Genomic DNA, 17,532 nt, shown 5'->3' with positions numbered 1-17,532 from the left:
TTGTTTGTCCTGCTCAAGTGCATCGCCTCACACTTATCCAGATTGAATTCCATTTGGTATGTATCAGCTCAGCCTGTCAAAACCCTCCTGTAATCAAAGACTACCCTCCTCACTATTTGCCACCCCAACAATTTTCATATCATCCACAAAATTACTGATCAATCTTACTTTGTTCAAGTCTATATCATTAACATGTACCCCAAACAGCAAGGGATCCAATACTGATCCCACTGAACACCATTGGAAACAGTCTTCCACAAAAAAAAACCCCTCAACCATCACCTTCTGTTTCCTGCCACTCAGCCAGTTCTGGATCCAATTTTCTAAATTTCCTTAAATCCCATGTCCTCTACCTTTCGCTTACGTTTACAAATGCCTTGCTGAAGTCTACGTAGGCTACAGCAAATGTATTGCCCTCATCTAGACACGTGGTCACCTGTTTGAAAAATTGAATCAAATTGGTCAGACATGATCTCCCGCTAACAAAACCATGTTGACTATCCTTGATCAATCCATGTCTCTCCAAGTGCAGATTTAATCCATCCCTCAGAACCAGTTCCAATAGTTTCCCTGTTACTGAGATTAGACTGACTGGCCTATTGTTTCCTGGATTATCCTTTACTCTCTTCTTGAACAACAATACCACAGTGACTGTCCTCCTGTCCTCCAGCACCTCCCCTGTGACCAGAGAATGATTGAAAATTATTTTCTTCCTTGCCTCACTCAACGGCCTGGGATACATTTCATCCAGTCTGAGAGGAGAAAGTGAGGACTGCAGATGCTGGAGATCAGAGCTGAAAATGTGATGCTGGAAAAGCGCAGCAGGTCAGGCAGCATCCAAGGAGGAGGAGAATCGACATTTTGGGCATGAGCCCTTCTTCAGGAATGAGAGAGTGTGCCAAGATAAAAGGTAGGGAGGAGGGACTTGGGGGGGGTTGTTGAAAATGCGATAGGTGGAAGGAGGTCAAGGTGAGGGTGATAGGCCAGAGTGGGGTGGGCGCAGAGAGGTCAGGAAGAAGATTGCAGGTTAGGAAGGTGGTACTGAATTCGAGGGTTGGGACTGAGGCAAGGTGGGGGGAGGGGAAATGAGGAAACTGGAGAAATCTGACTTCATCCCTTGTGGTTGGAGGGTTCCTAGGCGGAAGATGAGGCGCTCTTCCTCCAGCCATTATGTTGCTATGGTCTGGCGATAGAGGAGTCCAAGGACCTGCATGTCCTTGGTGGAGTGGGAGGGGAGTTGAAGTGTTGAGCCACGGGGTGGTTGGGTTGGTTGGTCCTGGTGTCCCAGAGGTGTTCTCCGAAACGTTCTGCAAGTAGGCAGCCTGTCTCCCCAATATAGAGGAGGCCACATCGGGTGCAGTGGATGCAGTAAATGATCAGAGTGGGGGTGTAGGTGAATTTATGGTGGATATGGAAGGATCCCTTGGGGCCTTGGAGGGAAGTAAGGGGGAGGTGTGGGCGCAGATTTTGCATTTCTTGGTTGCAGGGGAAGGTTCCGGGAGTGGAGGTTGGGTTGATGGGAGGTGTGGACCTGACGAGGGAGTCAGGAGGAAGTGGTCTTTTCGGAACGCTGATAGAGGAGGGGAGGAAATATATCCCTGGTGGTGGGGTCCGTTTGGAGGTGGCAGAAATGACGATGGATGATACGATGTATATGGAGGTTGGTGGAGTGGTAGGAGAGGTCCAGTGGGGTTCTGTCCTGGTGGCGATTGGAGGGGCAGGGCTCAAGGGCGGAGGAGCGGGCAGTGGAGAAGATGCGGTGGAGAGCATCGTCGACCATGTCTGGGGGGAAATTGCGGTCTTTGAAGAAAGAGGCCATCTGGATTGTTCGGTATTGGAACTGGTCCTCCTGGGAGCAGATGTGGCGGAGATGAAGGAGTTGGGAAAATGGGATGGTGTTTTTACTGGGGGCAGGGTGGGAGGATGTGTAGTCTAGGTAGCTGTGGGTGTCGGTCGGTTTATAGTAAATGTCCGTGTTGATTCGGTCACCCGAGATAGAAATGGAGAGTCTAGGAAGGGGAGGGAGGAGTCTGAGATGGTCTAGGTAAATTTGAGGTCGGGGTAGAAGGTGTTAGCAAAGTGAATGAACTGTTCAACCTCCTCGTGGGAGAACGAGGCAGCGCCGATACAGTCATCGATGTAGCAGAGGAAAAGATGGGCAGCGTTGCCAGTGTAGCTGTGGAAGATGGACTGTTCCACATATCCTACAAAGAAGCAGGCATAGCTGGGGTCCATGGCTACTCCTTTTGTTTGGAGGAAGTGGGAGGATTGGAAAGAGAAGTTGTTCAGAATGAGGACCAGTTCAGTCAGTCAAAGGAGGATGTCAATGGAAGGGTACTGGTTGGTACGGTGGGAAAGGAAGAAGCGGAGGTCTTTGAGTCCTTCGTGATGGGGGATGGAAGTGTACAGGGACTGGATGGCCATGGTGAAGATAAGGCGTTGGGGAGCGGGGAAGCGAAAATCATGGAGGAGGTGGAGGGTGCGGGTGATGTCCTGAATGTAGGTGGGGAGTTCTTGGACTAAAGGGGACAGGACCGTGTCGAGGTATGCAGAGATGTGTTCGGTGGGGCAGGAGCAGGCTGAGACAATGGGTCGGCTGGGGCAGTCAGGTTTGTGGATTTTGGGCAGGAGGTAGAAGTGGGCGGTGCGGGGTTGTGGGACTATGAGGTTGGAGGCGGTGGATAGGAGATCCCCTGAGGAGATGAGGTTATGGATGGTCTGGGAGATGATGGTTTGGTGGTGGGAGGTGGGGTCATGGTCAAGGGGACAGTAGGAGGAGGTGTCTGTGAGCTGTTGTTTAGCCTCAGCGGTGTAAAGATTGGTGCGCCAAACTACCACCGCGCCTCCCTTGTCTGCCGGTTTGATAGTGAGGTTGGAATGGAGGGAGTGGAAGGCTGCACGTTCTGAAGGTGAGAGGTTGCAGTGGGTGAGAGGGGTTAATGTCGCGGCAGCAGTTGACTATGAAGAGATTGAGGGCAGGTAAGAGGCCAGCACGGGGTGTCCAGGTGGATGGGGTGTGTTGGAGGCAGGAGAAGGGGTCGTCAGAGGGTGGGTGAGAATCCTGGTTGAAGAAGTAGGCGCGAAGGCGGCGGAAGAATTGTTCATTAAGAGCGCCTCATCTTCCACCTAGGAATCCTCCAACCACAAGGGATGAACTTGGATTTCTCCAGTTTCCTTATTTCCCCTCCCCCAACCTTGTCTCAGTCCCAACCCTCGAACTCAGCACCACCTTCCTAACCTGCAATCTTCTTCCTGACCTCTCCTCGCCCACCCCCACTCCGCCTATCACCCTCACCTTAACCTCCTTCCACCTATCGCATTTCCAACACTCCTCCCCCAAGTCCCTCCTCCCTACCTTTTATCTTAGCCTGCTTGGCACACTTTCCTCATTCCTGAAGAAGGGCTCATGCCTGAAACGTCGATTCTCCTGCTCCTTGGATGCTGCCTGACCTGCTGCACTTTTCCAGCAACACATTTTCAGATCTACTCTGAGAGGTCTATCTACTTTTAAGCCTGTCACACCACTTCGATCCTCCTCATAGTTTATGTTAATTTCTTTAAGTACATCACAGTCTATATCCACCATCGTCCCTCTCACTAGTGAATACCAGCACAAAGTATTCACTTAAAACCCGACAGCTCCAGCACAAATGATCACTGTGGCCCTTAAAAGGCCCTAGTTTTTCTCCAGTTGTCCTTTTATCCTTAAACTATTCATAAAATAGTTGAAGGTTTTCCTTTATTTTGTCTGCTGTTATCACTTCATACTTCCTGTTTGCTCTCCTCATTTCCTTTGTTAATTCCTTCTCGTACATTCTGTACTCCTACAGGAGACCTGCTGTCTTGAGCTCTTGGTATCTGCCAAAAGCCTCTCCTCTTCTCTGTATCCAATCCCGGATATCCTTCTATATTCAGGGTTTGTTGGATTTGTTGGTCCCTCCCTTTATGTTTATTAGAATATGTTAGCCTTGTAATCTCCCTACTTCCTTGTTGAATGTGTTCATGCTTCGACACAGATTTGCAATGTCTCTGTTTTCAGTACACTTTGGCCAACTTATACCTGACCTTATTAAAATCAGTCTTCTAAACTTTGATTTCAGGCCCATCCATATCCTTTTCCATATCAGCTTTGAATCTAACAGGGTTATGATTACTGTCTGCAAAATACTCCATCACTGATACTTTAGATTAGATTACTTACAGTGTGGAAACAGGCCCTTCGGCCCAACAAGTCCACACCGACCCGCCGAAGCGCAACCCACCCATACCCCTACATTTACCCCTTACCTAACACTACGGGCAATTTAGCATGGCCAATTCACCTGACCAGCACATCTTTGGACTGAGGGAGGAAACCGGAGCACCCGGAGGAAACCCACGCAGACACGGGGAGAATGTGCAAACTCCACACAGTCAGTCGCCTGAGTCGGGAATTGAACCCGGGTCTCAGGCGCTGTGAGGCAGCAGTGCTAACCACTGTGCCACCGTGCCGTACTCCAACCATTTGACTAGCTTCAGTATCTAAAATTAAATCCAGGATCACCCTCTCTCTTGTAGGGCCTTCTACATACTGACTTTAAAAAAAGGAGCTGACAAATGTGTTGCAGGAAAAGCGCAGCAGGTCAGGCAGCATCCAAGGAGCAGGAGAATCGACGTTTTGGGCATAAGCCCTTCTTCAGGAATGAGGAAGGTATGCCAAGAAGGCTAAGATAAAAGGTAAGGAGGAGGGACTTGAGGGAGGGGCGTTGGGAATGCGATAGGTGGAAGGAGGTTAAGGTGAGGGTGATAGGCCGGAGTAGGGGTGGGGGCGGAGAGGTCAGAATGAAGATTGCAGGTCAAGAAGGCGGTGCTGAGTCCAAGGATTGGGACTGAGACAAGGTGGGTGGAGGAGAAATGAGAAAGCTGGAGAAATCTGTATTCATCCCTTGTGGTTGGAGGGTTCCTAGGCGGAAGATGAGGCGCTCTTCCTCCAGGTATCATATTGCCATGGTCTGGCGATGGAGGAGGCCAAGGACCTGAATGTCCTTGGCGGAGTGGGAGGGGGAGTAAAAGTGTTCAGCCACCGGGGCAGTTGAGTTGGTTGGTCCGGGTGTCCCAGAGGTATTCTCTGAGACATTCCGCAAGTAGGCGGCCTGTCTCCCTAATGTAGAGGAGGCCACATCGGGTGCAGCGGATGCAGTAATTGATGTGTGTGGAGGTGCAGGTGAATTTGTGACAGATGTGGAAGGATCCCTTGGGACCTTGGAGGGAAGTGAGGGCGGAGGTGAGGACGCAAGTTTTGCATTTCTTGCGGTTGCAGGGGAAGGTGCCGGGAGTGGAGGTTGGGTTGATGTGGGGTGTGGACCTGACGAGGGAGTCGCGGAGGGAGTCGTCTTTCTAGAACGCGGATAGGGGAGGGGAGGGAAATATACCCTTGGTGGTGAGGTCTGTTTGGAGGTGGTGGAAATGACGAAGGATTATACGATGTATCTGGAGGTTGGTGGGGTGGTAGGTGATGACCAGTGGGGTTCTGTCCTGGTGGTGATTGGAGGGGCAGGGTTCAGGGCGGAGGAGCGGGAACTGGAAGAGATGCGGTGGAGAGCATCATCAACCACATCTGATGGGAAATTGCAGTCTTTGAAGAAGGAGGCCATCTGGGTTGTTCGATAATGGAAATGGTCCTCCTGGGAGCAGATGCGGTGGAGGCAAAGGAATTGGGAATATGAGATGGCGTTTTTACAGGGGGTAGGGTGGGAGGAGGTGTAGTCTAGGTAGCTGTTGGAGTCTGTCAGTTTATAGTAAATGTCCATGTTGATTTGGTCGCCCAAGATAGAAATGGAGAGGTCTAGGAAGGGGAGGGAGGAGTCTGAGATGGTCCAGGTAAATTTGAGGTTGGGATGGAAGGTGTTGGCAAAGTGGATGAACTGTTCAACCTCCACGTGGGAGCACGAGGTGGCGCCGATACAGTCATCGAGCGGAGGAAAAGGTGGGGAGTGGTGCCAGTGTAGCTGCGGAAGATGGACTGTTCCACATATCCGACGAAGAGGCAGGCATAGCTGGGGCCCATGCGGGTGCCCATGGCAACTCCTTTGGTTTGGAGGAAGTGGGAGGATAAAAAAAAGGATGCAATTTAAGAAATGGGCGGCACGGTGGCACAGTGGTTAGCACTGCTGCCTCACAGCGCCAGGGACCTGGGTTCAATTCCCGCCTCAGGCGACTGACTGTGTGGGGTTTGCACGTTCTCCCCGTGTCTGCGTGGGTTTCCTCCGGGTGCTCCGGTTTCCTCCCACAGTCCAAAGATGTGCGGATCAGGTGAATTGGCTATGCTAAATTGCCTGTAGTGTTAGGTAAGGGGTAAATGTAGGGGTATGGGTGGGTTGCGCTTCGGCGGGTCGGTGTGGACTTGTTGGGCCGAAGGGCCTGTTTCCACACTGTAAGTAATCTAATCTAAAAAAAATTCCACTCCCTCTAAACGTTTCAGTTATTTGGAGGGAAATTGAAATGCCCCACTATCACTAACTTTTACTTTTACACTTCTCTGAAACTTATCTTATTCCAACTCTTCTATTTCTCTCTGATTGTTAAAGGGCCCAATGTCCACTTCCAGCAATGCAATTGCTCTTTGTTGATTTTTAAGTTCAACCTATATGTTGTCTGAGATGTTAATCCTCTATATTAACATCCTGAGATGTTAATACTGCTATAATTGATTCCCTGATTAATTTTGCAATGTCCTTTCCTGTCTCACCTGAGTCACAGAATTATGGTAGAAGAGGTCCTTTGGCCCATCAACTCTGTACCACCAAAGCTACAGTCAATCTACATCCATCCAGCACCCAGCACTTGGCCCATTGTTACGTTATATCCTGGAATATTGAACTGCCAACTCTGCCTCACTCTAACTCATGTCTCAGTGACTCCAATGACATTGTATACCCATATTTAAATTTGTCCCTTCGACTCATTTACCTTGATCAGACTCCTTGAATTAAAATAAATACTGTATGATTTAATCAAACTCCCTTGTGTCTTAACTGATTGAAAATTTCTATGTTGTGAAGCTGAAAGAGTTCAGAAAAGGTTTACAAGGATGTTGCCGGGGTTGGAGGATTTGAGCCACAGGGCGAGGTTGAACTGGCTGGGGCTGTTTTCCCTGGAGTGTTGGAAGCTGAGTTGTGACCTGATCGAGATTTATAAAATCATGAAAGGCAGGGATAGGATAATTAGACAAAGTCTTTTCCCTGGGATGGGGGAGTCCAGAACTAGAGGGGATAGATTTAGGGTGAGAGGGGAAAAGATATGGAGGCAACTATTTCATGCAGAGGGTGGTACGTGTATGGAATGAGCTGCCAGAGGAAGTGGTGGAGGCTGGTACAATCACAACATTTAAAAGGCATCTGGATGGGTATATGAATGGGAAAAGTTTAGAGGGATATGGGCCGGGTACTGGAAGGTGGGACTAGATTGGTTTGGGATATCTGGTCCTCATGGATAAGGTGGACTGAAGTTATGACTCACTTGCTGTCTCTTTTAACTTTAGCTGTGCATCTGGACTTGCTGAACCTTCTTTCAAGATCCCACCCCCTTGCCAAATTATTTTAAACCCTCCCCACAAGTAAATCTGCTCGTAAGAATGCTGGTTCCATTCCGGTTCCGATGCCAATGTTGATTTGCTTTGATTTATTATTGTCACATACACCGGGGAACAGTGAAAGGTTTTGTTTTGTGTGCAGTACAGGCTGATCATACCATCCAAAGACCATAGGGTGACTGAACAGAGTGAGGAATACAAAGTTACAGCTGCAGAGAAGGTGCACAAAAGCAAGATCAACATTAGATTTGAAATTAGAGAGGACAAAGTGAGGACTGCAGATGCTGGAGATCAGAGCTGAAAACGTGTTGCTGGAAAAGCGCAGCAGGTCAGGCAGCATCCAAGGAGCAGGAGAATCGACGTTTCGGGCATGAGCCCTTCTTCAGGAATGAGGTCCATTCAGGAATGAAATTAGAGAGGTCCATTCAGAAGTTTAATAACAGCAGGGAAGAAATTGTCCTTGAACTTGTTGGCATGGGCATTTAAGCTTTTGTCTCTTATGCCTGACGGGAGTGGTTGAAAGAGATTATAACCAGCATGGGAGGGGTCTTTGGTAATGTTGGCTACCTTTCCTTGTCAGTGGGAAATGTAGATGGAGTCAATGGGTGGAAGGTTGGTTTGCGTGATGGACTGGGCTGTGTTCACAACTCTCTGTCTGCCCCTAGAAATGCTTCCAATCTCACAGAAATCTAAATTCCACTCTCCTACACCACCTCTCCAGTCATGCACTCATCTGGATTAACCTCCTATTTCTATACCCACGAGCACATGGCAGCTTAGGTAATCCAGAAATTACTATCCTTTGGGTTCTGTTTTATAAGTGACCTCCTAGCTCCCTAAATTCTGCATGCAGAATTCATCTTTTCTCTCCCTATGTTGTCAATACTGAGATGGTATCTGTGATGTAGTACAGGTTAGCCCAACAGATCAACTAGATAAAAGTGATCAAATAGATTTATACATTCATGTTAGTGCTATTTATGTGACTCTGCTGGTTGTAAAATGGTCAACTTGTGTGCCTGGATAAACACGATGCATATAATTCAGGTTTAGCTGAACCAGTGTGACAGATCTCTGAGAACTCTGATAAATAAATGCGTTTCTTTTCATATTTGTTTTGTGTGACATACTCATCATTTTCACTGCATCAGAGAACCCGTAACAGATTGACTGAAAATGCAGTAATGAGTACGAGATCTCTTTTCTCTGAGCGAGTTTGTGTGGGATTAGGGATCAGCCTTCCAGGTCTGTTTAACTGCCGATTAATTTCCCACTAATATCTTTGTTAATGTGTAATAAACATTTAATTTCAGATGAGAAGGCCCTGCTTACTCTCTCAAATGGACGGAAAAGATTCCACAGCACTATTTTGAAGGAGAGCAGTGCCCTGGTCAATATTTGTCCCTCAACCCACATTGTTCATGAACCAAAATATCCAGGCATTTTTGGGAGCTTACTGTGTGCAAATTGGCTGCCATATTTGTGATATTCCAAAGGTGACTGCATTTCATTGGCTGTAAAGCACTTTGGGATACCCTAAGGTGATCTCAGGTGCTATATAAGGTGCAGGTCTTTCTCAAATCTAATGATTACCCATAACTCTGGACCAGTATTAAGCCCTTACATTAAATCTTTAAGTCTCCAAATCATGAGGAGCTTGAGAAAGTAGATCACAAGAGACTGTTCCCACAGGTGGAGGAATGGAGAAGAAAGAATTGGCAACAGAAGCAATGAAGACAGAAGATGAAACTGGCACACATCGGAGAGTGGTTTGGATCTGGAATTTGCTGCCTGAGAGTGTGTGTGGAGATAACTCCATCAAACCATTCAAGAGGGTTTGGAATTGTTGCGTGAACTGCAAAAAATGTCGCTATTTATCAGGAGGGAAATGCGAGTTACAAGGCGAGGGAGAATGTCATGAAATGCATTTTGCTTTCTAGGAGCAGGTGCTGATACAACAGACCAAATGGCCTCCCAAGCTCTGGATGGAATAGAATTGATGGCATGAGGTCAGACAGGATTAGAAATGAAAAATCACAACCCTGACCATTCCAATATTTTTACAGTGGTTCCTTGCTAATTTTATCCAAGTTGGGCAGAGTGAGGGCTAGCTGCCTCTCTGATCTCGATGTATGAATGACCTCATCCTAGTGTGTGGTGTGTGACAAGGGATAGTCCATGGTAGGGAGGGGCAAAGACTGTCTGATGGAAGAGAAAGGAGATGGGAGTCTAAGCTGCCAGCCACCCAGGCACGTGACTGCCTGTGGCCCAGCCGGACCAGACATCAATGTTGCTGGAGGATTCACAGATGCTGCATTGCTGCACACTTCAAATAGCTTGATCTAAAATTTAAATCAGGAGCCATGGTGGGTTTTGGGACTGCACTCACTCGCATATTGTCCTGTCTCTCTGAAGCTTTGCACTTGATTCAGAACACAGCTAACTCATAACGGTACTCTGGCTCACAACGCTCAGTTGATAAACCTTCTTCTAACTCCGCCAAAAATGCCAACCCCGAATTAGAATCCAGAGCAAAAAAACCAGAACAGTTAAGACAGAATGACTTGAAGCTTTGTGTATCCAGACATGCTTCACAAAAAATGGTATTATTCTGATTCTTGTCCAATGTATCACTCATACACTTAAACATTTTAGTGGGGGGATTATAAAGGATCCAAAGTTTGGCTTCTCCCTTGGAATCTGAACTGTTTGTGATTATGTGCATCCACCAAGACACTGCATGCCCTCTCTCAGATGTGGTCAGGATCACTTGACTTAGGTTCAAACAGGAGAAAGTGAGGACTGAGACGCTGGAGATCAGGGTCGAGAGTGTGGTGCTGGAAAAGCACAGCAGGTCAGGCAGCATCCAAGGGGCAGGAGAATCAACATTTCGGGCAAAAGCCCTTCATCATTCCTGAAACGTCAATTCTCCTGCTCCTTGGAAGCTGCCTGACCTGCTGTGCTTTCCCAGCACCACACTGTCAACTTAGGTTCAAAGCGCACAGGCTGAAATTGTCTTATTTCACCAAACAGTACTGACCCCTTCCCTATCCCCTAAAAATTCAAAGCTTTAATCTTTCCATCCCTTTTCTCTTTCATGGAATGTGCACATCATCAGCTTTTACTGCCCTTGAACTGAGTAGCTTGCCAGGCCATTTCCGACAGCAGGTTAAGCATCAACTAGATTGCTGTGCATTTGGAGTCATATGTAGACCAGACGAGGCAATGCCGGCAGATTTCTTGCTTTAAAGGGGCACTGGTGGGTTTTAACAACAATCAAGACTAGACTCATGGTCACTCATATGGAGAATAGTTTTCAATTCTAGACCAAACTGAATTCAAATTCCATTACTTTTCATTGTGGGTTTTGAACCCATGACGGCAGAGTTTCAATGTGAGCCTCTGGATTCAGAGATAAGGCTAAAACAGAAATACAGATGAGTCTGTCAGTCACTTGTGAAGAGTAGATAGTAAAACATCGTGGTTATTACACTGGATATTACTAGCAGCATTGACAGTCAGTCAATTCTGAGATTCTTGGTTTTGCAGGTTGACAGAAATTCCTTAGACCCGGTTCCTTATGACAGTGGCTGGTTGGCATCACAGAGAGAACAAGAACCTTTCTCTTTCTTTACTTGCACTGCAGGGGTGTGTTATGGGTGTTCTCAAAGCTGTGCCACACAGTAGGATGTCTGGTCACTAGCACATACAGACCAGGCTAGAAACATGCTTTTAACCCTGCCTTTTTAGTTCATATCTCCCTGGGTGGGCAAAACACAAACATTCCTGTAGGAGATGTTTTCCTGCTGATAGGGGTTTGATTGGTAAGCCCTGGTTGTTTCTGCTTTTTCAGACTTTCCACTAGAAGTTTGCCTGACTCTGGGTGGCATTCTGAATTCCCCTGCATTGACCTTATGTCCACAGTCCTCTTACCCATATCAACCTTTATTCCAGAAAGCACAGTGGATGACTCTTAATTTCTCTCTGAGCGATTAGGGATGGGCAATAAATGCTGGCCTAGCCAATGATACCAACATCCCTATGAATGAAAAAAAAGATAGAATTAAAAGGTTGTTGTGTCCATAACTGATCCAGGGTTATGATCCATGGGCATGAAAACGTACATGATATGCAGTAATGTGTCTCTGTCAATAAAAACTCCTAATGTCTAAGGAATAGGCTCCAGACTGCTTTCCTTCAGTGTTGAAAAGTGTGGTGCTGGAGAAACACAGCCAGCCAGGCAGCATCCAAGGAGCAAGAGAGTTGACATTTCGGGCATAAGCCCTTCATCAGGAATGACTATCTAATACATCATGGTGATTTTCTCAAAGGTTGTTTGCCAGAATTACATTCTCCAGGTTGGACATAGTTAAGTGTAAGAAAAGGTCATTAGCTGGAGTTGTGGTAAATAAATCTATACATATTTATTTATATGTAGATACTAACAACAGAGCCCTTTAAGATATCAATATTTATTGCTGTACAACAAGAATTCAGAAGCATTGTTCCTTTAAATATTGCCGCTCTCGCCCTGCCTGGAAAATTCTAGTTCAAGCTGGAAGGGAAACCAGCTGTGCATACTGCTCTAAATGGGCTGAAGTTAAGGCCTGGATTGCTTCTACAGCTCGTGCATAGATTGGGGTTTGGCGCAGTTAATTTTGCTATCAGACCTGGCAAAGCGCAGAATTCATGCATAATATAATACTGCTGCCTCTTGTGAGTCTTCCTCCCCTAACGGTTGACTCTGTGAGAACCACAGAGGATTGTCCTGGCTCTTTTCCCTCATTGATTTGAGAAACAATATAGTTGCAACTTCATTAATATTTCCAAGGCTAGCCCGCAGTGTCTGACAACGTCTTGGCGTATGGAACCATTTCCTTAGGTTCAGAGTTGCACTTCTGGCAGTATTCTGTCACATTGCTAAATACCGTGCTGAGACAGAGATGGATGCTCTGCTCTCTGAAGATCAATTGTATTCCTGCTGAGGGACTGAGGGACTGAAGGTTAACATAAGTAATTCTTCACCACCATACTCAGGCAGAAAGCTTATGACTGTTAACATCAGCGAGAGACAGATTCCTTGGCTGGAATAACAAACATGTCTGCAGAGCAACTGTAGGGAAGAAGTTATCTCTCTAATGTAACTTCATGGAGGGGGTGTTTTAACGACGTTAACAACAACATTAGCTTGCATTTATGTAGCACCTTTTATATTGTAGAACTTTGAGGGACAGTTCACAGCGTTGAAATCGGGCAAAATCTGACCACAAGCCTTCAAAGGTAGGTTTTAGGTAAAGTCATATTGTAGAAAGGAGAGGTAAAAATGTTTGGGAAGGGAATTTAAGAGATAGACAGCTCACTGCTAAGTGAGTCAAATAAAAACAAAGGTTATTGTTAATTGTATCAATAGAAGTTAAGCATGGGTCAAGGACATTGATTGACTGATTACTTCAGCATGTTCAAAGAGATATTTGGGTGTTGCACATAGCAGCCCTGAGCAATAGCCAATTAAAAGGAGGTGGTGATTTAAGGCTTTTCTCTCTGGACTAGTAATCCAGCGGAATGCTCTGGATATAAACTTCAAATTCCACCTCACCAGATGGTGAGATTGAATTTCTCGCTTTCACCAACTTGGTCATTACCATTGAACAGAAACTGAGCTGCACCAGCCATAGCTGAAAATGTGTTGCTGGAAAAGTGCAGCAGGTCAGGCAGCATCCAAGGAGCAGGAGAATCAACGTTTCGGGCATGAGCCCTTCTTCAGGAATCAGCCATAGAAATTCTGTCATTATTAGAGCAAGTCAGGGGTTGAGAACTCTGTGGTGAGTAACTCATCCTCTAACTGGTCATAATGGTTTGGTTAGCTCAGTTGTCTGGACAGCTGGTTTGTACTGAAGTGATTCCAACAGTGAGGGTTCAATTCCTGCAACGGCCAAGGTTACTGTGAAAGACTGTCCTTCCTGACTTCTCCCATCACCTGAGATCTGGTGACTCTGAGATTAAAGTACAATTGGTGGTTTCTTTCTAAAGACAGAGCAGTCCTACGGTCTGGTAAGACTATGGAGATGTTACTTACAGTTCAGGAATGTGATGGAACACTCTCTACTTGCCTGGATGAGCGAGAGTCAACAATAGTCAAGAATCTTAACACTGGGCAGAACAAAGTCGCCCGTTTGATTTGCATCCCATCTAACACCTTCGACATTCACTTTCTCCACTGCTGATGCACAATGCCAACAGTTTGTATAAACTATACATCACTGGATCTCACAAAGGCTCCTTTGACAGCGCCTTCCAAAGCTGCAACATTACCTGGAAAGACAAGGATAAATGGGAACACTTCTACTCTTTTAAGTCCCCTCCAAGCCATCTGAACCATATCACTGTTCCTTCACTGTCACTTCGTCATATAAACATACAGCATGGAAACAGACCATTCGGTCCAACTTGTCCATGCTGACCAGATATCCTAACCTAATCTAGTCCCATTTGCCAGCACTTGGCCCATATCCACCCTTCGATCCAGATGCCTTTAAAATATTGTAATTGTACCAGCCCCCACCACTTCCCCTGGCAGCTCATTCCATACATGTACCACCCTCTGCATGAAAAAAGTTGCCCCTAGGTCCCTTTTAAATCTTTCCCCCCTCACCCTGAACTGATGCCCTCCAGCTCTGGACTTCCCCACTCCAGGGAAAAGACCTTGTGTGTTTATCCTATCCATGCCCCTCATGATTTTGTAAACCTATATAAGGTGACCCCTCAGCCTCCAGGGACAACAGCCCCAGCCAATTCAGCCCATCCCTATAGCTCAAATCCTCCAACTCTGGTAACATCCTTGGAAATCTTTCCTGAATTCTTTCAAGTTTCATAACATCCTTAAAATAGAAAGGAAACCAGAATTGCACACAATATTCCAACAGTGGCCTAACCAACGTCCTGTACAGCTGCAACGTGACCTCCCAACTCCTGTATTCAATATTCTGACCAAGAAAGGAAAGCATACCAAACACCTTCTTCACTATCCTATCTACCTGCGACTCCACTTTCAGGGAGCTGTGAACCTGTATAAGTCCTGTTCTGATTTGTTCTTCCAAAATGCAGCACCTCACATTTATCTAAATTAAACTCCTCAGCCCATTGGCCCATCTGATCAAGATCCCGTTGTAACAGGAGGTAACTTTCTTCGCTATCCACTACACCTCCAATTTTGGTGTCATCTGCAAACTTAATAACTATACCTCTTACACTCGCATCCAAATCATTTATATAAATGATGAAAAGAAGTCGACCTAGCACTGATCCTTGTGGCACTCCACTGGACACAGGCCTCCAGTCTGAAAAACAACCCTCCACCATCACCCTCTGTCTTCTACCTTTGAGCCAGTTCTGTATCCAAATGGCTAGTTCTCCCTGTATTCCATTCAAAATCCTCAAATTTCCTCCTCACAGCACTATGGGTGTACCTACAGCACTTCACCTGTGGTGGTTCAAGAAGGCAAGGTGCCAGTTTCTCAAGGGCAATTAAATAGTGATCTCGTCAGCGATGCCTGCATCCTGTAAATTAATTAAGATGTGATTCACATACTTCGAGGCCACTTGTATTTTTTCAGACTTGAGGAGTTCCACTTCCACGTGCACATGGGTTTTCCAAGGTTATTTGAAGATGACTGCTCATAATGTTGCAGCACCTCTGCCCAACCCTCCTGACTGTTGACCACCCAGAGAACACCATGTTGGGCAGGCGCCTGGAGCTCTTTGTTGGCCTGCTCCTGGGCCTGGCCAATGTGGCCATCAACAAGTCCAGCAACAAGCAGCTGAGGCTGTCCCTTTCTGTGGCTACGTTAGTGTCTGTGTGTGCCTGGACAGAGAGCATGTGATGCCCACTGCATGCCCACAGTCGTCTCTGACCAGTGAGTAGCACAGGGGCTGGATTGCATTTTCACCCCCACAATGACATTATGAATGAATTCAACAAGCATTCATTAAAGTTTCAATCTCATTACAGTGTCCTTCTAAAGGGCAGATCATTAATTAACTTGTTTACTTTTCATTATTTGGCATTCAAAAGTCTATAACGAGACATTCATTGTCGCAGGGCAGAGTTAAATTAGGAGATACACATCTGCAGTTTTTCACTCTGTAAAGAAAATCAACTCCTTCTAAAAACTAGCTCTGGTTTCTCCTTTCGCCAACTGGTTATCAGGCATGTGACAGTTACTTATTGAAGCTGTCATACTCTGAGAATATGTCAAGCAGAGCGATTGTAGATGGAGGGGTCACCATAAATACTGTCTACAGAGGTCTTTAAAAACTTGTAGGAACTGTCATCTACGTGTAGGAAATAACTTTCTCATCTGACATTAACAAACTTCTTTACATTACTCTGTGCAGTGAATGATGGACCTGATCAACCATGTAGCTTCAAGGGCGGCACGGTGGTTAGCACTGCTGCCTCACAGCGCCAGAGACCCGGGTTCAATTCCTGCCTCAGGCGACTCCCGGTGTGGAGTTTGCACATTCTCCCTGTGTCTGCGTGTGTTTCCTCCGGGTGCTCCGGTTTCCTCCCACAATCCAAAAAAATGTGCAGGTCAGGTGAATTGGCCGTGCTAAATTGCCCCTAGTGTTAGGTGAAGGGGTAAATGTAGGAGTATGAGTCTAGGTGGTATGCGGGTCGGTGTGGACTTGTTGGGCCGAAGGGTCTGTTTCCACACTGTAAGTAATCTAAAAAAAATTTGATGAGGTAGTGACTTAACCTGAGAGACTATCAGTACTGACTGTTTCAGATTTAAAGAAGATTTCCTGTCGTGTCTATTCTCCAAGAATAGATGACATGACAATCTTACAATTAGACCTGCAACAATATTGAAGGAAGAGCTCAAGATATTATACACTTTAACAGGTAAGGGAAGGAACTATTCTGATGTAATTATGCTGTGCTTATAAATAATGAATGTTCCTGGAAAGAGCTGATTATGAATATGTAAATTCTGCACAAGATATTTGTTAGCTGTCATTGCTTACCTAATAAAGCTTTTGGTTAAGAACCTCTTTAAAAGTCAAACTATTAGTCCCTATGCTGGAAACACGCCCACACATTCCCACAAATGTTACAAGTTTAACTGTATCACGATTAATTGGCCACTACACTTTTTTTGTTTTACAAGAACCCAGTTTTAGGCAGCTTACAGATGTCATGGAACACTATTTGCATTTCAGTTGTGGGATATGCTGTTCCTTTTTCCATTCACTCACTTCAGCTTCACTAGCAAGGTATCATTCAACTCAATTGTTCTCAAGAAGGTGGTAGGGAGCTATCTTCTGAAATCATTGCAGTCCATACAGTATAAGTACACCCGCAATGGTGTGGGGGAGGAAGTTCCACTGGGTTTGCCCAGCAACAAGGAAGAAGCAGCAATCTAATTTCCACTTGGGATTGGGTATGGCTTGAAGGGACACTTGCAAGTGATGTTGGTCTTTCCTACTGTCTGACAATGTAGGTGGTAGAGTTTTATGTTTGGCATGAATTGGCATGAGGTATCTGCTTCCTTGCTGTATTACTGTATGATTCCATAGCCCTTGACAAATTAGTACAATGCATCTTATAGATCCCAGACGCTGCTGCCATAAGTTAAAAATCACATAACACCAGGTTTAATTAGAAGCACACTAGCTTTCTGAGCGCAGCTCCTTCATTAGGTGGTTGTCCGAGCGGCGCTCTGAAAGTTTAGTGTGCTTCCAATTAAACCTGTTGGATTATAACCTGGTGTTGTGTGATTTTTAACTTTGTCCACCCCAGGCTAACACCAGCATCTCCAAATCATGACTGCTGCCATAATGTGTCAGGAGTGGAGGAAGTGAATATTTAAGAAAGTGAATGGGATGGTAATTAAGCAGAATGCTTTGTCATTTAAGCTACTTGAGCATTGGTATATTTGCATTGATTCAGAAAGGTGAGTGGT

At 46.0% G+C, this 17,532-nt stretch overlaps 1 protein-coding gene across 1 annotated transcript in view; it reads right to left on the bottom strand.

Moving 5' to 3' along the window:
• The window catches only part of caskin1 (CASK interacting protein 1), a 702,390-nt gene that overhangs the window by 409,670 nt on the left and 275,188 nt on the right, over window positions 1–17,532 (bottom strand). The window lies entirely within an intron of this gene.

Source organism: Hemiscyllium ocellatum, chromosome 20, assembly GCF_020745735.1.
Source record: "Hemiscyllium ocellatum isolate sHemOce1 chromosome 20, sHemOce1.pat.X.cur, whole genome shotgun sequence".
Lineage (NCBI taxonomy): Eukaryota > Metazoa > Chordata > Chondrichthyes > Orectolobiformes > Hemiscylliidae > Hemiscyllium > Hemiscyllium ocellatum.
Note: the sequence above shows the minus strand (reverse complement) of the source record. Positions and strands in the feature narration are given on the sequence as shown.